Source organism: Megalopta genalis, chromosome 3 (assembly GCF_051020955.1).
Source record: "Megalopta genalis isolate 19385.01 chromosome 3, iyMegGena1_principal, whole genome shotgun sequence".
Lineage (NCBI taxonomy): Eukaryota > Metazoa > Arthropoda > Insecta > Hymenoptera > Halictidae > Megalopta > Megalopta genalis.
Window position 1 is genome coordinate 14127063 of NC_135015.1, and position 27204 is coordinate 14154266.

Genomic DNA, 27204 nt, shown 5'->3' on the forward strand with positions numbered 1-27204 from the left:
ATCGCATTGTCTCTGCCGGTAATAGGTACGGTACTTTGCAGTTAAATGAAAGATAAGAATGTAGAAGAGCAAACAATAACATAACCTCTATTTGGAATTGCGATGGATAGAAATGCATACAGCAACCAACCGACTTGCATAGAGAAATTTTAGAGTTATGAGTAATTCCAATCTCCATTAGGCTATAATTAAGTTACTTTTTCATTCCTTGGGCTTATCGTATATGTATCCTGTGCGAATGTACATGCCAAGTTCTCCATGCTAATTATTTTATAAAACAATAATGCAGCATACGATTATCACATACGTACAATGTTACTACGGCTATCAAGCAAGTTAATTCTTTGACTGTAATCGAACATGTAGGTTAATACAACATAGCAGAAACAAATATATTCCAATACTGGCTATTCCATGGTAAATTCCAAGTTAGAGTAAGTTACACATAATTGAACAGATCTAAATGCTAGAAAATGATTAAAAACACAAACTCTCTTGGGTAGAAATTATGAAATGGATAGGTACATACATAAAAAAGGAAGAATAAAAAATACAAGTTTCCGTGCGAAATGGATTCGTATACTGCAGCAGTTTTCTCACAGAGATTGCAATAAGCGAGGCGTGGAAAAATACGTAAGATCGGAAATTGTACAGCGGATACGTTGTAAATTGAGCCAAAAAAACCGTTTGTCCCTGAGAAAATAATTTCACGGGAACGTATAGATACGCTCGTTACGCCGTCGGAAGAAAACCAAATTGAAATTACGAACGGGGATTGCGATTTGTTTTCCACGCCGCGGTCGACGTTACACGTTCCGGAACGGGTTTGGGGGAGGAGGAAACCGTACTATGGCCAGAATATCGTGGCCATAGGAGAATATCAATTGATCGCATTTGTCATGTTCGCAATTTTTTGGGCTGAAAAGACGCGGTTCGGCGCCGACGGACGATTAATCATTTCCCGTGTAGCTGCTCGGCCTATTTAATAGCGTGTTCCAGTGGCCTGTCGCTCGGCCGGCCTTTTTCTACCGGTTTCAAAGGCGGTCGAGTGTACTTGCTATTTCATAGGAGCCAGTGTCGTTACGAGATGCCACCGCGCGAGATTTTTACCGCTATTACCAGCGCTGCCCGTCGAACTTTTCTCCTAAAAATTGTACAAACGTCGGACTCGCAAACTCTTCCGATTCGACCCGATCGGATTCGCTTCGGTTCGATCCGCGCTAGCCCGATTCCACCGTATTTTCCGTGTTTCCTGAAAAAACTCGACCGTTCAACGTTAACGCGTTCACGGCAAGGGTAGATTCGATTTTCGAAGGTTTCGCAGACGGACAGCATCGGTCTTTGGCAAATATTAGATGTACGTATATTCGTTTCGCTCATTTATTTAGGCGTATTCTTTGCCTAATATTTAATTCTGTGGATTCTTTGTTCTATGGCAAAGATATGATTTTTGTCCCCCTCGCAATAGACCACTCGAATTGTTTTAAGGTAATCTCTAGCCTTCCTACGATGTCGCATCGACAATTCGATGAGAACTTAAATTGTGACCCCAGGCAAAGGTTGAAAAACTCGCATAAAATAATGGACAAACCGCTGGTTTTCGACGCAAGCGATACCGTCCATGTTTTCATTTCTCAATCGACTTTCCCGATGGCCGATAATTCGTAGACTAATTACCCGAATACAAGAATAAAATATAAGAATTGTAGTAATAATAAAATACAAGAATTGTTATTTGTTTCCCGACGAACATGTGCTAGACATTCGAATGATCTTCCGTGAGAAATCTGTTGTGTGTTCCCTTTGTCGTTATATCCAGCGGTTTTTCTTTCTCGATTATTTGCTCGATCGACGAGCGAACGATCCCAAGATTTTCGAATCGAAGCAATCAACGGAGCCAGTCTCGCAGTCCCGCGCAGTCATCGTTGTAGGAACATTCCGTCGGTAGCGTTTCGCGGAGATCGGAAAAGGACGGGAAACGATGGAAAATAACGGCGAAGAACGGAAAAGATGGTAATCCGTCGCGGAGCAAGGTTTGACGAGTAGGGAGGAATACTGGAGAACCTTCTTCCGTCCAACGTCCCGAACAACCATTTTCGTTAAGTTTGGCTGCACGGGGGCTCCTCGAGTGTTCTTGGAGATACTCGTTCTTATTCGCCCGAGACTCGGCAGCTTTCAACCGGACGCGTCTATTCTTTCGAACACGAACCGGACGATCGGAGAACAATTTCGATGATCGGGGAAAGAAGACCCGTCGATTTAGAGACATTAACCCTTTGCAGTCGAAGCTATTTGAATTCGAAATCCAAAACATAATTTCTGATCTACAGTATTTCTATTTTCTATCATTTATCGCGACTCATGCGTATGAAATTGGGCCTATTGGCAAGTACAATGCAATTTTAATAGTCTTTTTTAAAGTATAAACGAGTTTGATGCTCTTCGAATGATTTTGAAAAATAGCATATCAATTTTTAGTGGCGCCTCAGAGTCGCCATTCGAGTGCAAAGGGTTAATAGTTATCTAACTCTGTCTGTGGTTCACGTTTCTCCATTCAGTTTTATTACGCTTTAACGTTCTCGCGTTGATTCACCCAGAACGGAGGACAAAAGGAGCGTTGAAATATTAGGGTGTCCCATAAGTTCCTTCCTTTTTTCTGATGCGAAAAGATCACACGATATTTGTTGTTTAAGACTGATTTATCGAGTTATCTATGAACCGTTCTGCGATATTACCTTCTTCCATCTTTCAGGAGGCCTCGTTACGCCGTCTTTGAGGCGTATTTGCAAAATATTGATCAAGGTGCGTTTTTATTTCGCTTACGAATTTAAACCTTTTTTCACGGAGAGAATTTTTTAACGAGAAGAACAAGTAATAATCGGATGGAACGATGTCTGGGGAGTACGGAGAATGAGGTAGAACGTTACAATCAAACTGCAATAATTTTTGTTTTGCGACCAACGCAACATGCGGTTTTGCCTTTGTCTTGATGAAAAACGACGCCCGCGTCGGTTCGCCAATTCTGGCGAACGGCGCAGACAAAATTTTATAGGGAGCTTTGTCGCCAACGAAACGTACTCTAAAAGAGCTCTGGGACGACTGAAACCGATACCCTAAACAGCCAAGAGATAAGCCTGCGTGTTTTGCATAAACACAGCCAGTTAGAGTCATTCATAGCACGGCGCGGAAAGAACTTATGGGACACACTAATAGAAAGAGGATGTTTATATTGTAAAAGCAAGAGTACGCGAAAATCAGCAGTGATGCTAATAAGTTAATTTACGTTCCGTTCGCGAAACATATGCATGCTCGAATGTAATTATGCTCGAAAAATCAGCGTCGAAACTCGGCCAGCGCACAGCCGGTACTCGATAATATGTGACATTCGGGTGACGAAACGTTGAAAAAGGATAGACAGGTGTTTTAAAACTCGCGTAACACGATTACCGATGTAAGTTGCGGGGTGCACCGGTTGCTACGCGTCGTAACGGGTGCAAGGGACCAAGAAACCTCGCCGGTAACCCCCGCGAGGGTATCGAATCGGCGAGCCGAGAAACGCGAATCCGAGAACCGGGAAAAACTGGAGGCATTTCTAATTTATCATCCAAGTAATTGAAACGTTGTATCGGCGCTCGCGCCTCACATTTTCCCCAATAATCGAACAGTCGAACAATCGAATTTTCGATCCAGCTCTCTCCGTCTCTTTCTCTTTTGACCCGCGTTCGATTAATCCCTTGCCCGAGGAGGATCGGTGAACTCTTCGCTCAGTTTCTTATACCAGTACTTGCGTTTTATTACGTCACGCGATTACAACCAATCGAGTTTAGAAACGAGTTTCGCTTTTTTTCCCGGTAAATTTCAGCTTGTTTAAACCGTCCAACTAGCCTTTCCTCTATCAACCTCGATAAATCTGTACGTTCACGTTTTCTCGACGGTATATCTGTTTCGAAATTGTTCGACTTTTCACTGTTTTACCGTTAAGTCGCGATTAACTTTGGCGACAGAAATCGGTCGAATTTTATCAGCAATTTTATCTTAATCCCTTACCGTACCATTTTCATCACAGATACAATGATTCTAATTATTTCTTCGATTCTAATTATTTCTTGAAGGAGAAAGAAGATTTATTTACATTTACTGTCTGCTCTTACTTGAACGCTTAAATATTGATGACAAAAGAACAGAATTTTTTACCGAATTCAATGAACGGTAAACATTCATACGCGGCAGATTATCACGAGGAAATCCTCGTCACGAGCCAGACTCGTCGAAGTACAGCAATCTTAACCCTTTACACTCGAGTGGTGATTCTGGAGTACCATTAAAATTGTTACTAATTTTTATATTATAAAAGTCTAGACGTAAAAAATTGTTAAAAGTCTAACTATTGTACGAGTCGCAAGACTATAAATTTCGTATGCATAAAATGAAAAACTTTGTCATATAAAATGGAAATACCATAAGTCAGAAAAATTAATTCAGATTTACAGTTAAAATGGATTCGAGAGCAAAGGGTTAATAAATATGTTAGTATTATAATCTAATTGTCAGACGCATCCGATGTTTTCGCGGTTCTGTATTTCTCAGATCGATTTATTGCCATAAATATTGGACCGTAGAAAATCCGTAGTCCCGCGATCGGTATCCGAATTGTTCGCACAGTTTCGCAGATGTTCTGGGCGATTTAACCCTTTGCACTCGCGTGGCGTCTCCGAGGCGCCATTAAAGACTGTTATGTCGCGTCTCAAAATAATGTTATTAATCAAATTTGTTTATATTTAAAGAATTGCCGAAATCGTAGCTGTCGCAATATTCAATTTCATATGCATAAAATGCACCCGTGAGTAGGGGAAGAACAATTGTAAATTTTGCGTTAATTCGGCTTCGAGTGCAAAGGGTTAACCCGAAGCCATTTTAACTGTAAATGTAAATTAACATTTCTGACCTATAGTATTTCCATTTTATATGACAAAGCGCATTTCTTGCTTATGAAATTGAGTCTTGCGACTCATAGAACAGTTAGACTTTTGACAATTTTTTGTATCTAAGCTTTGATAATATAAAAATTATCTTGGAACGTGATGTAATAATTTTTTAGCGGTGTCTCGGAGTCACCGCTCGAGGGCAAAGGATTAAAGGAATTCTACTGTACGCTTTTGGTACGTTTTTGTTACGCAAAAATAATCGGAACGGTGACCGCAGAATCGATTGGTCGAGTCGATGATTCGCGCGATTACGCGCTGCTAATTCTTAGAAGGAGCATCGTTCGATCAGCGAACATCTTTGGTTAAGGTTAATCGAAAGTGACGGGAGACAGGCGACGGTACAATAGGTACAGTAATGTCTCTCTAATCGACGTCCAGATTGACCACAAAAATGGACAATTTGGAAAGCGGAGATACGATTATTCGAGCCTTGCGGTTTATTTGTATAGTTATAAATTGTCCACAATTACAAAAACGAGCCGCAAGCGGAACTGGGCTCCGTGCACTCGTTGGCTGGGCGGCCGCGCGCCAGCCGAGCTCGTTTCTTATTGGTCAGTGTTTTTCGTTAATAACTCGTAAACGAAGCATCGGAGAAAATTTTCGCAAAGGAAAAAGTTGCTTCGAATGACCTCGGGAACCTCCCATTTCCAGATTACGAGACATTTTCGGGATATCCTGTATATTCTATGAAGCAACAAGAGTAATGTCCCCTTACTGACGTTCAGATTGTCCACTAAAATGGATAATTTGGGACGAGGCGATACGATTATTCGAGCCTTGCGGCTCGTTCTTATAATTGTGGACAATTTATAACTATAAAAATAAACCGCAAGGCTCGAATAATCGTATCTCCTCTTCCTTCTTTTAGTGGACAATCTGAGCGTCAGTAAGGGAGACATTACTGTACATATCGCGCTCGCGAGTTCCCATGGAGTTCCCATGACGCGACGTCCACTCCCGGCAGTCGGATGTTGAATATTGGTCGGCGTGGCATTCGCATAGTCGCGCGAGTCTCTCGTGCTAATCACGAGCGAATTTCCAATCAATCCGACGAGCATCTCTTCCCGGCGAACGACGGCACAATATAACTCTCCGACTTTATTAAATTGCGAAACCGATAAGGAAAATTAGTCGGGATCGACGCGGGCGCGATCGGCGCGTTTTCACAGTGCAGCTAAACAAATAACAAGGAGAACAACGGAACGCCTGCCTGCTACGGCACTGTACAAAAGCTGGATTTGATTCTTGTTCCGCTCGTATCGATTCCGTTTTAATCGCACGTGCTTGTTGCTCCTTTTTTCGCGTCCAAACTATGTGTACATACGCCGTCCTCAGCAAATTCTCTTTACGCGCCGATACGCGCGCGTATTTTCTTCTATTTTCTGCCGTTTCGATGTTTATGGTAGTTTTCAGTAGCTGTTGCCGTTTTTTTTCTATTTATCCTCCGCCATCGAATCGAGCAACTACGCAAACAGCGGTAATGTTTTCGGTTACGCTCTCGCACGAGCAGTAACCGTTTGCGTTTGCGAGTCTACACAACGGCGGACAATGAAACTGTATCGTTCCTTGAAAATACAATCTTTCGGATAACCGGTTGCATCGCGGACACGACGACTGATTCTGCGATCATTTAATCGCTCTATAATTTTTCTGATCATTATACATTAACACTAAACCTTACCACGGTCAAAGCGACCGCTTTCTTATTTTGCAATTCTGAAAAGTTCCGAGACTCTTTCGTGGAAAACGCTCGAATAAGTTATGTTATTGGAGCAAGTTTTATAATGAAAACTTTACAAATTCTAAGGAAATTTGGTCTTCTCACTTTTCTGAAGCAATACATGCCAGTTAGTATTACTGCTTGGTAGGTGTAGTGTTAAATAATGTATTGGGTTGACAACTAAGTAATTGCCGATTTCAGTTATAGATATCTCTCACTCCGATTTTTTTTATGATATCCATAAATGTTGTATTATAAAATTATTATTATTATTATTATTATTGCAATTCTGAAAACTTCCGAGACTCTTTCGTGGAAAACGCTCGAATAAGTTATGTTATTGGAGCAAGTTTTATAATAAAAACTTTACAAATTCTAAGTAAATTTGGTCTTCTCACTTGTCTGAAGCAGTACATGCCAGTTAGTATTACTGCTTGGTAGGTGTAGTGTTAAATAATGTATTGGGTTGACAACTAAGTAATTGCCGATTTCAGTTATAGATATCTCTCACTCCGATTTTTTTTATGATATCCATAAATGTTGTATTATAAAATTATTATTATTATTATTATTATTGCAATTCTGAAAACTTCCGAGACTCTTTCGTGGAAAACGCTCGAATAAGTTATATTATTGGAGCAAGTTTTATAATAAAAACTTTACAAATTCTAAGGAAATTTGGTCTTCTCACTTTTCTGAAGCAGTACATGCCAGTTAGTATTACTGCTTGGTAGGTGTAGTGTTAAATAATGTATTGGGTTGGCAACTAAGTAATTGCCGATTTCAGTTATAGATGTCTCTCACTCCCATTTTTATGATATTCGTAAATGTTATATTATAAAATTATTATTATTATTATTATGTTATTTTTTATTATCCGTGAATGTTAGCAACTGAACAAATTGAATGCAGCGGTCAAGGAAAAGCGACCAGAATTGGTCAATCGTAAAGGTGTCATTTTCCAGCAGGACAATGCTAGGCCGCACACGTCTCTGTCCACTCGGCAAAAATTGATGGATATTGCTTGGGAATTGATGTTACACCCACCATATAGCCCTGATCTCGCGCCATCGGATTACCGCTTATTTCGATCCCTGGACAACTCCCTTCGTGGTAAAACTTTTAACGATGATGACTCCGTAAAATCTCACTGAACTCAGTTTTTGGCCGAAAAGGATCAGACTTTCTACGAGCGTGGAATTTTCATGTTGTCAGAGAGATGGCAAAAGGTCATCGAACAAAATGGAAAATACATTACAGATTAAACTTCATTCCAAGCAAAAACAAAATTTTTTATTTCATTGAACAAATCGGCAATTACTTAGTTGCCAACCCAATATAACACAGACAGATATATCTTATATTATATGTACAATACTTTAACTTAGGGGACTCGGATAAAGAACACCGACAATTTTTCAGGCAACGCAGTTTCCGTTCCTGCCGCCGCGGTTGCATTCAGTTGAATTCCGTTGTGCAAGACCGTTGTGAAAGATTACATCACACATTTTCCTCGGGATATCCAAGTAATGGAACAGCTGTATTTTTTTTCTTCTTTTGCTACCGGCACGATTTTCCTGGTTACTACACCGCCACACGTTCGATCGCTTGTTCCGATCGATGATCAGAAAAAAATCCAAGATTCGACCCGAATCGAGGAAAGGAAAAAGAATAATCGGCGTCGCGTTCCGGCGCTATTGTCCTCTCCGTTGCGGCGCGGCGATAGGCTGAAAAGACGACCGGGACAATGCGGCCGCGATTCCTTGATTCTCTGTTCTCGATTTTCGATCGAAATCGACGTCGAACCTTGTCTCGCTCCAGACCTCGCAACTTTTTTTTTTCTTATTTTATCTTATCGAAATGGTTTAATCTTCGCGTCGCGATAATGTGGGAACGCGCGACGATAATCCGTAACGGGAGCAATGTTTAATTCGTCGGGTGTGCGTCTCGCGCGGAAAGTGACACCGCCGCGCTTCGTGGACGGCGAAAGAAATGCTATTTCAACGATCACGCGCATCGGGAAATGGGATGTTAACGCGTTCGACCGCCACGTAAAGGCTGATTTAGGACGAACCAGAGTACAATATAAGTGACGCACGGTGTTGTTATTTTTGAAATATCTAACGGCTCCGTTTACGAAACCCGTACTCCTTAATGCAGAGCTGGCTGGCAATGCCTTCTACGTGGCTTTCAAATGGCATATTTACCGGGAATTTGATCCGTGAATCACGCATGATCTCTGTTGCTTTTTATTCTACGCGATCGACGATATAGTTATACAGTGGAGCATGTTTCTTGTGTGTAAAACGTGTAATATGTCAAGGTAAATAATAATGTAATAGATTCTAATATAATTATAGTTATTAATTATGTTAATAATAATAATAATAATCATAATAGTAATAATTGATTATTTTGGAAATATTTAGTATGTTTAGATCTTCTTAAATATGGAGATGACTTTCCGGGCTATTCGTTGCATGAAATAATTTTAGATTATACAAAGGAGGGGGGGGTGAGAGTAAATAATAATATAATAGATTATAATATAATTATAATTATTAATTATACTATTATTAATAATAATAATAATAATAATAGATTATTTTGGAAATACTTAATATGTTTAGATCTTCCTAAATACGCTGATGACTTTCCGGGCTATCCATTGCATGAAAAAATGTTAGATTATACAAAGGAGGGGAGGGGGATAAATAATAATATAACAGATTATAATATAATTATAATTATTAATTATACTATTAATAATAATAAGAACAATAATAATTCATTATTTTGGAAATACTTAGTATGTTTAGATTTTCTTAAATACGCTGATGACTTTCCGTGCTATCCATTGCATAAAATAATTTTAGATTATAAAAAGGAGGGAGTGGGGGGGGGGGGGGTAAATGATTCGATAAAGTGCAATATCGTGTAGAGTTCGGCGTTGGACTTATTGGATCATCGCACACGGAGAAAATAAACTCTCCGTACGAATCGTAAGCAAGGGATGTTACTTCGCGTAAATAGCCACGGTCTAATTCTAATTAAAAGGGGGGATGGGCGACGTGACCGGGCACTCCATGCCGATTCGTACGCGGAAAAAGTACGCAGCCAGCTGGTAGGGAGAACCGAACCCCCCGGACCCTCCCCGACCCTCCCCGCCCACCCTTCGGCCACCCTCGGACGTTCCGTCGCTGGTCGCCGGTGGCTGCAAGTCGCTAGTCGCTCTACTCTCTAGTCTCCCTAGTCCCTAGTCACATGAAAGCCCACAGACCCAGAACATTTCGTGCACCCCATATGCGCCCCTATAGTTCCTTCCGTCGAACCCTCCCCGTAAACCAGCTGGAAACACATGGCGTGGCGTCATCGTGCTCGCTTTCCGAGCATATGCACCGTGTTGCTTTCCGCCGAGTCGCTTCACACCGTGCCGCACTGTTCCACGACAGGGCAAAAATCATCGGGATCGATGCGACCCACCTACGCTGCTTTTAATTTCTACTCTTATCGCGCATCCGACCGTCGTTTTAACCGGTTTCGTCTCGGACTGCCTTCTCATATCCCATCCCCCGATTTTTGAATCTCTTCCCGCGCGATCCGGTTTTATGTTTTTTAGTGCACTGGTAAGTATTCGACTCGACGGCATAGTTTGCTCGCGAAGGACGATTAGGGTTTTAAGGTTTTCTCAATCGATTTCTCCGTAATGACCGTAAATTCGATTCGTATCACAATGGGGTACCTTTTAAACCTTTTCGGAGCAGATCTGGGCGCATTTGAAATGACATTACTTGAAATATCATTTTAAATAATATGTTACTTTACTTTATAATTATTTGGAATAATTGTAAAATGGCGTACCTTTTAAACCTTTTCGGACCAGATCTGGGCGCATTTTACATGACATTACTTGAAATATCATTTTAAATAATATGTTACTTTATTTTATAATTATTTGGAATAATTGTAAAATGGGGTACCTTTTAAACCTTTTCGGACCAGATCTGGCCGCATTTGAAATGACATTACTTGAAATATCATTTTAAATAATATGTTACTTTACTTTATAATTATTTGGAATAATTGTAAAATGGCGTACCTTTTAAACCTTTTCGGACCAGACCTGGGCGCATTTTACATGACATTACTTGAAATATCATTTTAAATATGTTACTTTATTTTATAATCATTTGGAATAATTGTAAAATGGGATACTTTTTAAACCTTTTCAGATCTGGGCGCATTTGAAATGACATTATTTGAAATATCATTTTAAATAATATGTTACTTTATTTTATAATTATTTGAAATAATTGTAAAATGGCGTACCTTTTAAACCTTTTCGGACCAGATCTGGGCGCATTTGAAATGACATTACTTGAAATATCATTTTAAATAATATGTTACTTTACTTTATAATTATTTGGAATAATTGTAAAATGGCGTACCTTTTAAACCTTTTCGGACCAGATCTGGGCGCATTTTAGATGACATTACTTGAAATATCATTTTAAATAATATGTTACTTTATTTTATAATTATTTGGAATAATTGTAAAATGGGGTACCTTTTAAACCTTTTCGGATCAGATCTGGCCGCATTTGGAATATCATTTTAAGTAATATCTTACCTTATTTTATAATTATTTGGAATAGTTGTAAAATTAAATTTAATGTTTATCGGTGGTTTACACTTGTTTGCTTTGAAGATATTGTTGCGAAGATGTCATCGAATAAAATCTCTTCGTTCATTATTATTTTCAGCGTTGGCTTCTTTTAGCCAATTGGAAATAAAGAAATAACGAGATAATTTGTTATATAAAGTCGCTTTACTTCAAACGAATCGATATTACTTTCATTTTCAAATGACGGTCTGAAATAAATTCTTTGAAATAGTTACCTTTCATTTTTATTTCGAATAAAATTTTCCCAGGCTGTTTCGTATCGATTTCAATGCCTTCTCTGGCTAGAGGTGGAAACAAAAAACGGCCCTTCGATTTGCAAATGGTATCGCTGTTTCTTTATACGCCCCGAACGATATCGATAGTCGTATTAGGATTATCGGTGGATCGTTTATGCCCTTATGCGAATGAAATATGCCGCGCACGCGGCGGCAACCTGATGTGTCTCGCACGACCTTTCGCTGCCCTTCTGCCTTCAGAGCTTTTTAGGGATTGGGTCGCCATCGAGATTACGAGCTTACGCGGCCGATTCTATCTGTTGTTCCCTGGTCTTCCCACCGGGACCCGTCGAACAACGCGTGCCCCTCGCCAACAATAGTTAACTGGCACGGGGCGCCATAACAACTTCGAATAATACAGAAAACTACAAAACACTGTGTGAACAGGGATGTTCCGATTAGAGGTGGGCGGATACCTGAAGTTTCGGGTTAAAATCGGCTCGGGTATTTTCTTCGGGCTCGGGTCGGGACCCGAAAATTTTGTTTACCCGGAAAGGTCGGGTACCTGAATTTGAAATCGAGCCCTGAGAATTTTCGGGTACCCGAAATCGTAAAAACGAATTGGCGAGTATTTATAAATCCAGAGATTTTTTTAGAATCTATCCTGATATATGTTCTCATGCGAGATTTTTGCTGCTTGTTGAACGTGATAAATTGGCAGTAATATTTTGCGATGACATTTTGTGATATTTTATTAATGTAACAAGACGCGTATATTCACCGTACAACGACTTTCGACGTGCATACCGAAGACTACGGATATCGTATTCTATTTCTCTACCATAGATGTTTGTTGTCATTTCTTAATTTTCTTGGAAGCGAGTATACTAAGTTTCTTCACTTTTTCCCTGAATTGAAAGAACGGCTGTTTCTTGCGACGCGCTATGTGAACGCGACGCAAATGAAATGTGTAAATATTAGAGGTGTGCGAGAACGGGACGGGATCATGAAACTCTCGAGTTTCCCGAAAATGTTTGTGGGGTTCAAGAACGTGTCTTCTTGTCTTGAATACGGTCATAGTTTTAGATTTTTTTATTTCTGTTGCTGAAGTTTACAGAATTGTCTATTCTATTTAACTTAATAACTTATTACATTAAACGAAATTAATATATCAGAAAAGTAAGATGTGTATAGTTTGATTTGAAATTCTCGGGTTAAAATAACTAATTTCTCTGCGTGTGTTAGTATGTAATAGCTTGGTTCTCACGATTGCAACGATATTTCCAATCGGTGAAGACAGCTTCTGTTAGTTGATTGTGTACTTAGAGTACGGCGACGTGTCGTTTTGCAGTAATTGATATAGCATAAGAAATCGAATGTTTTCAGGAATCCTAAATATATATTTTTGTTATCTATAATTTGATCAGCATGATAAACGTATCTTGTAAATTGTATGTCTATGATTTTATTTATTGAAAATCAACTAACTGTTGATTTGCCGAAATCGATTTTCGGTGACATCAAAATGAATCAAAAAATATAATATCACTGCTTTTTCTCTCTCCCCCCCCCCTCTCTCTTTCTTTTCTTTCCTTAGTTTCTATGTATGTATTATATGCATAAAGTATTTAAAGAGCTATGCTCGTTTAAAAATTAATAAATAGATAAATACGATGATGATATGTTATGAAGTAATATAATCTAAATATAAATATAAATAATAATAAATAATAAATAAATATAATATAATATAAATAATAATATGTTATGAAATAATACAATATAGATGTCCTTAAATTCTTTTAATATTTTCGTTGTTTGAAATTTCACTCACCCAATTCTTGTATAAATGCATAAAATCCGCAGCCTAGTCATCACGCATGATCATCGCATTCGATGAAATAACATATATAAATCAACATACGATGAAATTAAATTAGAAGAAAGAAAGAGAGCGAGAGAGAGAAATAGAAATAAAACGACCAAGAGTCGTCACATGTTCCTATCTAAAAGCTATAGATCGTCCAAGTTTACCCAAAATTTGTAAATATTCATTCGATATTTATTTACTATATATTATTATATATTATATATTTATGTATCGATATTTTTGTTTCGATACCTGCCAGACGTATCGATGCCTCGATGGTATCGGGACAACCCTATGCGCGGAACTGCGACTCGAGGAATCCTTTTCAAACCCACCCTTTTGTTTGCCATCCTGGTTCGTCGGCGTTTGTCGACCGCGCGCGCGACTGCTGCGACGATCAAAACCATGAACCCTAGATATCCCGTCTTGGAATCTGTCGAAAGTCTCGGAATTCTTCCGCCGTGCGACGAGAACTTCCGTCGGGCCTCGCGACTCGAGTTAGCCCTCCGAGTTAGGCGGCGCGTAAATTAGGTGGAAAACTCCCGCTAGAGCATGCCGAGGAAATCTCCTCGGGATTGTTGCTCGGGCGTCCGCGGTCCGGCCCCGGGATATTTCGTTCGGAGTTGAATTTCGTCCGGAAACAGGAACGGGCGAGCGAGAGCGCGCTGTAACTCGATTTCCCGCTTATCGACCGGCGTCGACGAGACAAGAAATTATTGGCCGGTGCACGGGGAATTAACCGGCTTTCCATACGGCGTGTTGTCCTATCCAGGCGCGTCAGTTCGCGTCGGTTCGCGTCGGTACGCGTCGGTTCGCGTCGCGCACGAAGGACCTCCGCCGGACCGTGAACCCTCCGAACGGAAACGGAACGTTCGATCTCTCTCGCGTCCCGTTTTCTGCGAGAACTATTTTTCAGGCGAATCGCGCGCCAGATGCTCGCCGACCCCTGTCTCCGACGTCTGCCCGAAACTCTAGAACAATAGGACCGCCCCGGAACTGTCTCCGGCAATTCCAGCACCGTTCGTTCGGACGCGCATTAACTTTTACCGAGCTCTCGTTTTCGCCGTGCACTCGGCTAAAAGGGGCTCCGCTGGTATTCGGTGGTGTCACGTGGTCTCCCGGTTGATCCTCGTCACGGCCACGGTGTATAATATAGGTGTGTGTGTGTGTGTATGGGCGTGTTTACTTGCAACAGAACTTTGGGATTTACGTGAGGTCGCTTGTCGAAGCATCGTAAGACGACGTACGATTAACGGAACCTGTGTCATGGCGGTCCATTTATGCTGCAAATTATGTACTTTTTAAATATATTTTAAATTTAATCATAAACGTAAACCAATGATTTCCAATGGGCTAATATTACCTGTAGTTGACAGAACGTGGAGGGCTAAATAAGTATAGCTTGAGTTTAGTAATTTTATTAATGATATATACGTTTTATGAATTTGTTAAAAGTTATCATTTCAACTGGTAGATACATTTTGATGTAGAGCACTAACGAGCCTGCTTTTTTCCCCCGCGAAATTGTTGTCGAATCATTGTCAGCTTGTCGAGGGAATTGTCTCTTTCGCATCGTGACGTAATAATAATATAATTTAATTTAATTTATTGTGTAAACGGGATGGGCCCGTTGTTACAAAGAGTAACAATAACGAGTACGAGCGTATAATAATAATAGTAAGGATAATAATGATGGTAATAACAGTCACGGTAATGACAGTACGACAAGATAAGGATGGTTGCGTACAATAGCGATGGCAGAGCGTTTGAATGAGGTAAAGGAATTGCAAAAAAAAAAGTGGAGAGAACGGCAATAACGAGTGGCATTGATGAGTCATCGGTTTAAACAGTTGTAATGGCTATACATATACATATACGTGTAGTGTGCGATGCGCTTCTGTGAGAAAAAGAGGAGAATATCTGAGGATACGTAGAGTAATGCAGACGTCCATATTGTAATCGTCGAATGGAGATACGTAATAATACGTTAATATAACGATAGCGGTATATACCGTTGTATTAACACGCTATGCGCCGGAGAGGTATTAATATCTTTTCCAAAGCTTAAAGTTTTTTAATTTCGTTATTGTATATTTGAAAGAATCCCTCTGCGAAATCCTAAAAATCCTCGTTACATATTTGTTATCAAAATCTTATTGTCAGCGTTGCAGATATTAATTTAATTTTTTATATTATATATATTAACATAATATATATAATTATATATATTAACATAATATATATAATTATATATTAAATATAATATATATTTAATATAATATAAAATCCTCGTTATATACTTGCTATCAAAATCTTATTGTCAGCGTTGCAGATATTAATTTAATTTTTTATATTATATATATTAATATAATATATATATATATATATTTAATATAATATAAAATCCTCGTTATATACTTGTTATCAAAATCTTATTGTCAGCGTTGCAGATATTAATTTAATTTTTTATATTATATTAATATAATATATATATTTAATATAATATATTAATTAATTTAATTATTGCAGATAATTCACCGATTTTACCCTGTTAGACGTTAGTAAATCTCGATCTGTCACCCGCAGACACTGCGTTAAGTAATTTATGTACGTTTAAAAACGATTAGTTTAAAAATATTTTAACTTTAATTTAACTAAAAATCCTGAGCACATAACGTTAGCCACAACTATATATATCTAATATTGTAAAATCCTGGGCATCTTCATCTATTTATTTATATATTTATTTACTTATTCATATCAATACAAAATATCGATATCCTACTTGAAAACTATCGATACGCGAAATATCGATACTGTATCGCCGTCGCTGAAGTCCGTGAAGCAGATTTCGACTGCGTCTTCTAGCGTCGCAATTCGATCGGCTCGCGGAGTCACGTGAAAGAAGCGTCCGCTTTTGTCATCTTGTTAGGCCGAAGATCGTGGCCGATCGAAGCTCTCGATGGTCGTAAACGGAGAACCATCGTGTTCCATTCTGGCCAAAGTAATCGCGAATGGTCCGATCATGCTTCGGTGATACGCGAGACCTCGGCCGGGTTCGTTAACTCGGGGCGTAGAACAAATTCGAGGGCGGAACGACCGAGGGAAAACTGGAGCAGCGGGGGAGGAATCGCGGGTGCGAGCTCGAGGGAAAAATGGAATCGAAAGAGTATCCAGCGGAGCCCGAGCGCCTGGAAAATGCGATTGTCGGTGCGCTCGAATCGCGAAGGAACCGTGCACGCTCGCGTTCTCGCTCGAAACAAGCGAAGACGAGAGTTGCGTGTAATTAGAGTATCAGAGTTCCCGCGCGCGTTGGTGAACCGGCGAACGAAAACACACACGGCCGGGGCACGGTTCAGCTCGGTTCGGCGCGCGGACAGTACGTACACGTTCCACGGCCCCGGAGGCCGCAGTTTAATTACACCAGAAATTTAATGCGATTTATTCGAAACCGGGTTTCGACCGGAACTCCCCGTTGCGCATCGGTCGGCTACCGTGCTTCGAACTTATTTTCACTGATTACATAATTTTCTGATTCTCCGTCTGTCAAAGTGAGCTGTGCAAGCTGCTTGTTCTGCTGTTGCAAAAATGGCCGTTTACCCGTATATTTAAATAAATTGAATCAAATCGAATTAAATAAATTGAAGCAAATCGAATTAAATAAATTGAATCAAATCGAATTAAATTAATTGAATTAAATAAATATCAATTGAATTACATACAATTAAATTGAATTAAATTATTTCCTAGTCGCGTGCGAGCTCCTTCGAGTTCTTTCGGGTCCCGGTCAAAAGGTCGCGGTTCACATTTTAAAGGACGGAGTGGTAGAAAACGGTCATTTCTGGCCCCGTCTGAGAAGAAAAAATGCTTGCGGGACCATTTATTACAGTGACGTCCGCGGAACAGAAAAGTTCTTGTCACTTTGCCGGGAAACGATGGGAAAGTTGTGAAAAGTCAGAACAATCATAATTCCTTCTGGCTAACTTTTTAAGTGATTTACCACGAGTTGTGTGCGAATCTTCTCCGTCTTCGATTATTGTCCGATCACTGTTATATTTGTACTTATTGTACTACACTTATAATATATTTATACATAGTTATGTTACACTAATTATGTTATATTATATACTATTATTGCATTACATTATATAATGTATATTATATATTGTATTATATATATTTATTATATATTATATTATATAATGTATGCATTATATAATACATTTATTGTATTACATTTAGAGTTCAAAATAGCCACTTCTACTTGCTGATTTCTAAAAAAGAATCCACTTTGTATTAAGATCCGCACTGTCCGATCACTATGTTTGGAACTGAAGCAGCGTCGCCATTTCTTCATTAGAAAAAAAAGAGACTCTTATCGCGAACTGCGACACAAGACACGAAGAACAAACTTTTATCCACACGCAACAGACGGATCTTATAATAATAAATATCAGAGCTAGCTGCGACGGAGAATTCTTACTGCTTTTTTCTCCGTTTCTCTTTCCGCGACGCGTCTTAGGCAACTTCTGACGGCCTCGTTAGTTCTACGTAAAAAAAGACATTCTTTCTATTACATGTACTCGATATCAATGATCACTTAACCCCTTAACGCACAGTTTTTTTGAAAAAAAAACCGGCCAAAAAAAATCAATTTTTGGTGGAGAATTTCGATATACTGCGCTTTTGTCCCATGGAAAAAGGCTATATTTTATTCTTGAATAAATAAGTGTTATAGCTTACAGTCCCATGTAAATGCTAAATATTAATAAAACGATTTTTTTTTCTTTGCTTTCACATTGTTATTTTCAATTCTCGATGACATTTGAGCGTGAAAAATTATAACAGCATAAAATACAACGCCGCTAGAATTATCTCGAGTGTGCACAGTTTTGCCTGTTTCGTGCGCTCGAATTAACTCGACAACTCGAATTAACTTAACAAGTTAAGGGGTTAATTTGCCTACCAATGTTCTCGAAAATTGATTAAAGATGATTAAAGCGAAGCTTTGGTCTGCTCGATTTCTGTCAGACTAACACGTTCGCATGAATTTTTGCCAACGTCGCCTTTCTCGGCGAAGTGATAAAGGACACTTGCTGCTCCTCGGATGTCACTGTAAACGGTCCAGCAATTTTCTACCACCCTGTTTTACCGTGCACCGAGAGACCGTCTAAAAATTATCGATCGACTCTCTTCGAACGCGTTTTCCGGGGCGTGCCGCTACTTTTCGCGACATTTCAATTTGCGAGCAGCGAAAGCCAGGAGGATCGGTCTCCGGTAACGAGAGACACGACGACGGTCTTGTATCGACCGAAACGTTGCCGTTTCCATTCCTCCGGATGCTCCGGGAACGAACGACCTTCCCCGTCGATGCGGTCCCGCGCGAAATGCTCGCCGATGACGACGACGACGACACGACGACGTTGTTTGTTCCTAAATATAAGTCGGCAAACTCGCGAGCCAACTGGAGACATAAAGTGGATATCTTTCTTCTGCGCGACGAGGCAACCATCCTTCGCCATCAATTCGACCGACTATATGTACATATACTTGCAGTGTTGTAGCTTTTATTTTTTACGTTCCATCCTCGATTCGCTGAATGTTATGGGCAGTTCCGTCCTGGCGACGCTGACAGCATTTAAAGGACTTCGTCTAGATGCGAGACTCGAGGATGCATTCTGTTTCTAGAATGTCTTTACGACAACATCATCGGTTTCGTTTCATTATTATTATTATTAACGTACCGGCGAGAAACCCTTGTACCGGGTGTCGCTGATATAGGTGAAATACCGGTGTATTCTACAGGGTGTACCAAAAATGTCTCGCAATCCGAAAGTAGGGGATTCCTGAGGTCATTTGAAGCAACTTTTTCTTTAGCGGGAATGCAATCCGCGGCTTCGTTTACGAGTTATTAGCGAAAAACAGTGACCAATGAGAGGCGAGATCAGTTAGCGCGTGGCGGCCGAGCCAATGAACGGAACTGGGCTTCGTGCACTCGTTGGCTGGGCGGCCGCGCGCTAGCCGAGCTCGTCTCTTATTGGTCAGTGTTTTTCGTTAATAACTCGTAAACGAAGCATTGGAGAAAATTTTCGCAAAGGAAAAAGTTGCTTCAAATGACCTCGGGAACCTCCCATTTCCAGATTGCGAGACATTTTCGGGATATCCTGTATATTCTATGAAGCAACAAAAGTAATGTTTCCCTTACTGACGTTCAGATTGTCCACTAAAATGGATAATTTGGGAAGAGGAGATGCGATTATTCGAGCCCCTCGTTTTTATAATTGTGGACAATTTATAACTATAAAAATAAACCACAAGGCTCGAATAATCGTATCTCCTCATCTCAAATTGTCCATTTTTATGGTCAATCTGGGCGTCAATTAGAGAGACATTACTGTACTTCGCATTTGCAAAAATTCGATGCATAAGCATCGAATACTATAATTAACCCTTTGCACTCGAAGCTGTTTTAATTACTTTTTTTAACATATTTTCTGATCTACAGTGTTTCCTTTATCGTTCCATTCATCGCGATTTATGCATATGAAAGTCTATTGGCAAGTACGAAACTTGCAATTTTAAGAGTTTTTTTTAGGTATAAACGAGTCTGATACTATTACAATTATTTTGAAAAATAGTATAGCAATTTTTAGTGGCGCCTCAGAGTCGCCACTCGAGTGCAATTATATTTGGCATTCAAGGGCTACTTTAATTAGCACTTGATAATGTATTCGAATACTTTTCGAAATGCTTTATGCCCATCTCCGGGCGACTATCGATTACCATGCTATAATTTGCTATTATTTCCAAAACGAACAGTTTCCGGATCTATATTTACATGACCTTTCCCCATCGTTTGGAAATGCAAGGTACGATAACGAAGTTTGATCGTCTATTTCGGGTACACCCTGTACATAAATCGTAGACCGACAATCTTTCTACGAACCGACAGTGTCTCGGGATTGGCATCATTGAGAATACCGGTGTAGCCGTGATTGTCAAACGGCATCGGTTTTCTTTTTTCAATTTGCGGGCACAAAAACGGAAATGGTAATACGAGTCGCGAGAATATACGACGGTCGCGGAGAGACGCGAGACCCCGAGTCCTTCTTAGATCCTTGCGACATAAAGGAAAAGTATTCGTCTCGTTGGCACAACTCCAGTTCCCCCGGTGGCGTAAGACAAAGGATCCTCGGTTCTGGTAAATTCTGAAAACGGTCCCGCGATTCTCCGATCGATTCCTCGATAGTTCCGTTTTCGTAATCTGTTCGGAGAGCGACCGGGTTGGCTGCGAATCCAAAGATTCGAGGCGCGCTTCGCCGGTTCCCCGGATTCTTTCGACGTCCGGTCGGTGCGCGTCGCTCGTTATTCAAGGATACAGTAAATTCTCCCTAATTGACGCTCGGATTGCGCAGAAAAATGGACAATTTGGGAAGAGCAGATACGATTGTTCGAGCCTTGCGGCTCGCGTTTTTATAGCTGCGGGCAATCGGTAGCTATAAAACCGAGACCGAGGCTCGAACAATCGTATCTCCTCTTTTCAAATTGTCCACTTTTGTGTCAAGGTTATTATTTGTCTCCAATTGTGGAGAATTTATTGTATCTAGGAACAACTTTATAGGAAGAAATTAGCTCGGAAACGGTGCGTCCCGGTTAACGGACGCTCTGGAAACATCTATTTATTTATTCTATTTTATTCGTCAGTACAGGTTAGGAATGTAAATGTTAAGAATTGAGGAGACGTTGGAAATAGATGAATAAATTCGATAATAAATTCGTTCTTTTTATTTCATAAACCACAAAACTTGCGGGAACGTCGAGCAGTTTTCATGCAACGATACCAATCTTCGGGGACGTAAATAGACGAATGGCGTGCCGCAGATTCTACGCATTAAAAACCTGGATTATTCGGCAAAAACGAATGGCCTGATATATATATAAGATCTATAACCTGCCCTGTAACATCATTAGTTCGAACTAATTTTAACGGAGACTAAGATATTTGATATCACAATTTTATTACAGTCGAATGTAACCGTGGAGCAAGTCCGCATGTTCCGTGGAATAATGGAGTGAGTCCAATTTCGTGGACTTACGCCATTATTCAATATACAGGGTGTCCCAAAATTATGGGTTTTCCGGGAAATGTGGCGTTCCTGAGATCATTTGAATTAACTTTCTCCTTACTTTCTCCTTCGAATTAACTTTACGAAAATGTTCTTCGAGGCACCGTTAACGAGTTATTAACGAAAAACACTGACCAATGAGAAGCGAGCTCAGCTAGCGCGAGGCGGCCGAGCCAACGAGCGCACGAAGCCCAGTTCCGTTCATTGGCTCGGCCGCCTAGCGCTACGCGAGCTCGCCTCTCATTGGTCAGAGTTTTTCGCTAATAACTCGTAAACAAAGCCGCGGATTGCATTTTCGCTAAGGAAAAAGTTACTTCAAATGACCTCATGAACCCCTCAGTTCCCGGAAATACAATAATTTTAGGACATCCTGTATGTTTACAGTCACTACACTTATGATGTAAAATTCACTCTTACTTCTTACTAACGTCGAACAATTATTATTTCTGCAAACAATCCGTTGTTCGTAATTTTGGACTCATGCCACTTGTCAATTAAGGGATTCACAGTGAAAAGATCAATAGAAGAATTAAAAATTAATCGCATTAATGATCATACGATCGTGCCAGTGTGATATACAAAATTAGGTACCGTGATTTTGAACGTCGAGGAATTCGCGACGCCATATTCCAACGGTGGATACGTTTATATCGAGTTCTTGCAATATGGGAGGACAGTTGACAAGACGTTTAAGCACTTTCTAGACGAATATTATACGTAATATCGCCGATCAAATGGTCTGGTTGGCAGCGATTTAACACGGAACTCGTTCTAAAGACGAAGCCCGAAACGTCTCGTCGCGATGCATAACCTAGCACGAAGCGCGGATCCCTGGAACCGGAAGGGACGTCGATCGTAGCCCGTTTCGGCGCGGACTCTTGGAGCTCTCCCTAATAACTTATTTAACGTCGCGGGAGATTCGATCGGGAAAAGCTGATTCGCCGTCTACGGGGAATGAAATGGAAGGAGAGCGGAGAGAGAGAGAGAGAGAGAGAGAGAGAGAGAGAGAGAGAGAGATGAAAGAGATCGGCAGGAGATCGCGTCGCCGAAGCTCTCTCTCTCTCTCTCTCTCTCTCTCTCTTTCTTTCTCTCGAGTCGGAAGCTACCATTGAAAAATCCAATGGACGCGAAAACGGGTCGAGACGTTCCTTTACAATCTGTCCGCTTTATTTTTACGCCGACCTTTATTCGGCCGTGTCCGAACGACGGTTTTTAATCCCCGACCAACTACGCGATCCCCCGGAGACTGCTTTATCTTCGCCGGCTCCCGGACCCGCATCGATTATTTAACTTTGATAACGTAAATGGGATCCATCGATTAGCATCCCCTTCGAACGGCCCTCTCTCGTCCCCTCCCAAAGCCGATAGAATGGCCGCGGGTCCCTTTTCTTGCGATTCAATGGCCACACCGTGCGTATTGCACTTGCACGAGGCGCGAGAATCTTCCGAATAGGTGAAAGGGCGCGCCGAACAGTCTCCCTCCGACCGTTCTTTCCATCGACGAACCCTTTCGAACCGCGAACGCACGCTTCAAAATCGATCCGAGGCAGCCTATCGAGGCACCACGCATAGAGTTTCAGGGAACACCAACTATTATTCGACACCAGGATAGTTAATTGAATTGAATTTGGTTTAACTTAATTTAATTCAATTCAATTTAATTTATTCGTTTACGGATTTAATTCGCTCGTGTACAATTAATACGAATATATATAACAAATGTAATATACAAAACTAGAAAAACTCATAAACTAAGTAAACTTGAACTTAAAGCAAAATAACTGACGCGCATATTGGTCATAAGTCGACTGTGAATTTTATGCATTTATGATAAAAATGAATAGGTGCAACTTGAGATAGTAGAACGATTAAACGCATTGAAATATGTAAATGGGTTATTTGCAATCAATTAAGCTTATTGAAGGAAGAAAGAACTTGCAATTTAGTCTATATTTCTTGTAATTGATGCGGACAATATTTATTTCACACAAAAATCCGCAGCCTAGTCTTAAGCTTGCGTAAATTATGTAAACTGTGATGGCCTTGTTCTGTTGTCGAAATCCTGCAAGTAGTAGTAGTAGCGCAGTTATGGCGGACCATACAGCGAAGAGCGAATTTCTTCACCTATAAAGCTATAACGTTTCCTGTCGGTTAATCCTCGTACAAGTTAAGTTAGATTCTCCTCTCGAAAACGACGTCCGAGACGCGAGTTTCTCTGCGTCGGTTTAGCTTCCGTCACAACGAATTTTTCTCGCGACCCGTTTCGTTCGGCGAATAAAAGGATTCCTCTCGGCGGCGAATCCAAACGGTTTCCTTCGGCGGGGCGAAGCGGGACGAGGCGAGGCGAGGCCACAAAGAGAATCCAGGAAAAGCGAGGCAAGAGGGAAAGAAACGGGTGGAAGAAGTAGAATCGAGTTTTCGAGCGTTATTTCGGCGAGACCGAGCCCCGGAACAATTCCACGCACGGTGGGCTGAACATCCCTTGGCTTTCATTATCTCCGCAAACAATTATGCCACGATAATAGCCGGCCGCGCTTCGCTACTTCCGCGCGCGATATTAAAATTCCCGCGACGCTTTAAAATGCTCCGAAGTCGTAGCCGGCTGATGTATTCGCGTCGCGTGACTCCTCCGGTTTCGTCCTCGGGTAAGAAACGATTCGAAAATTCCAAGTGTCCGCGCGCCGATGCTAAAACAGCGTGAAAGGTACGCGCGAAATGTTCCGCCTATCCGAGAGCACGATCTGCGGACCGATAAAAACGCGCCGCGAGTACCGAAGCAACCATCTACATACGCAAAACGTGTAGTAACTCTATGGAGCGAACGCGATCGTAAATTCAATGTTCCGTCGACCGTTCAGGGAAGGTTTCGGTCTAGGACGCTGAAAAGATCATTTTTAGGATGTTCTTTTGTAACAAAAGTTAATGACATGATGATCTGGGCTCTTCGACATTTTGTTATATATTTTTTGGGCTTACAAAAAATATATCATTTCTGATTGTATCTAACTAAAAAGATCGAACGGGCCTCATTCGTCCAAAAATGTTTCGCAATCCGAAAGTGAGGACGGGTTCCTCAGGTTATTTGAAGCAACTTCTTCCTTTACAAAAATTTTCTCCGAGGCGCCGTTAACGAGTTATCAACGAAAACCAGTGACCAATAAGAATCGAGTACGACTAACGCGAGGCGGCCCAGCCAAGCAGCGCACGAAGCCCAGTTCCGCTCACTGGCTCGGTCGCCTCGCGCCAGCCGAGCTCGCCTCTCATTGGTCACTGTTTTTCGTTAATAACTCGTTAACGGTGCCTCGGAGAAAATTGTTGTAAAGGAAGAGATTGCTTCAAATGACCTGAGGAACCCACCACTTCTGGGACATCCTGTATAGGGGTTGTCGAGAAATTCTCTTCGATCGATGGTACCAAAATTTGCGCGAAATGAAAAATTTTGGTCGTCTGAGTTACCGGAATATATTAACAATAGCGCACCAGTATTATATTCTTTATTTATGTACTCGTATAGCGTTGTTCCGCATTCAAGATGAAGACTCATTAGTGTTACTCATTTTTTTCTTCGGCCATTTCTGAAATATCGCTCGATTGCTAGGTTCGTTTCTGCTTTATGAAAATGTTGCATTCATTGTTTCTTTACGGACACTTTTTTGCCGGGTTCGGCTTCAGCAATTCTCACATTTCTTTACTGTTTGATTAAAATTATTCAAGCGTGGCACACGCCCTACAATTTATCGCGATACTTCCCGTTCGCGAATAATAAAGTCATCCGTGACAAGATAATTAGCAAGATCTGCTAGAAGTGGATCGATGAAGTCGTCGGCAAGGGAAGGAGGAGGAGGACGCGCGTCGAAGTTGCGCTGCCTCGCGTGAACAATTCGAACGCGAGGCGACCGTGTTTTGTCGGAAACGGTAAACGGCCGCTCGTCTCCATCCAGATAATCTGAATCGAGCCGAGCGATCGAAGTCGAACGGAATTACGCCGAGCCAGTCGACTAATCTGATTTAGGGCCACTTACCGAACGCTCGAGAACGCGTTAATCTTTTCGCTGACGGAGAGCAGAAATCGGAGAGAGAGAGGAGAGAGAGAGGGGATGAATAAGAGAGAGAGAGAGAGGAGAGAGAGAGGGGATGAATAAGAGAGAGAGAGAGAGAGAGAGAGAGGAGAGAGAGAGGGGATGAATAAGAGAGAGAGAGAGAGAGAGAGAGAGAGAGAGAGACGCCCAAAGAAGCACACTGGCTTCGTTGTTTCGCTTCTCGTTTCGCTTCTTGTTCGAGTCCGCGACTCCGGAGGACTCGTCCGTTTCGCGAAACCTACACGGTACCGCGAAGCCTGCTAATCGCACGGTCCTCTGAGTCCTTCCCATTCGTTTCGGTTTTGGTCGCGTTCGCGTTTGAATCGCGAGCGGGCCGAGACCGGTAAGGCATGATGCCGATCTTCCCAACCGAGGAACGGCGCAACCGCGTAATCCTGTATTTACGGGGCCGTCGAGTCGGTAAAAAACCGTATGCCGCGTGTATGCCGCTTCATTTTATCCCCGTTGGAAAATCCATAGCCTCCGGATACTACCGACCAACCGGCAAATAAGAAAACAACGAGCGATTCGTTGCACAGAGTGACGTCAGACGCGTTAAGAAGTTGGTAAACTTTGGGAATTTTTTGCATGGACAATTAATAAATAAACGATTCACTGTTTCGAACAGGATGTAAATGTAAGCTTCAGCTTTGTTTTTTAATTTTTTTTTTAAATGTAAATATCGTAGGAAATGGCGCAGTTATTCGTAAGTTTCCGAAAGCCCTTCTCGCGGAACGTTGATTGCCGATCAAGGCACTGGCACGTCTGAATTAGAAAGAAACGAGCCGTTTATTTTGAAAGTGGCACAAGTCACTTTGTTTTTAAGTCGATATATTCAAGGGTTTGCGTTTTAACACGTTTAAAAATATGGACGCTAACTTTCGAGAAGATTTACTCTTGTATTCGTTATCTCAGGATACTGATATTTTTCTCAGTATAAATAATTTCGTATAAACGTTAAAAAACCACCACTTTTCATTACGGTAAAGTGACTTACGCCACTTTCAAAATAAACGGCTCAAATGTTGTTTAGTCATAAAGTACGAACTATTATTTAAAACGTAGTGTTTTTTCCCAAAAATCGTAATGATATAAGTGGTCGCAGTTTGAATAAAAGACAGTTGTAGTTTTTGTCCAAAAAAGAAAAATCAGCTTCAAACGCTAATAAAAAAATCAAGTAATCGCCGTTATCAAAAAATCGCGTTCTACATTGTAGAACACTGTGTGCAGAATATCTCCCTAAAATATGCAGTAAATGAGATGCACAGTTACGGAGATTCCGTGACGACCAAGTTGTAGAACTCGGAATAAAAGTTCTTGCATAACTGTTTCGAGTACTTAAACCTACGTTATAACAGTTTCCGTGTCCCGGTTAAGTTAATACTACCTAGTTAAGTTGATACTTCGATATGCCATATATTTACATTACGTGTTGAATTTAAATCGATTCAGCATCTACTATCGCTTGTAAAAATCATAGGGAACCGTGTGAATTCGCTATAACGCCGTGTGTATACGTGGAAAA

The 27204-nt window shown here is 40.9% G+C and overlaps 1 protein-coding gene across 4 annotated transcripts in view; it reads left to right on the plus strand.

Moving 5' to 3' along the window:
- The window catches only part of LOC117229600 (uncharacterized), an 85059-nt gene that overhangs the window by 1941 nt on the left and 55914 nt on the right, over positions 1–27204 (plus strand). The window lies entirely within an intron of this gene.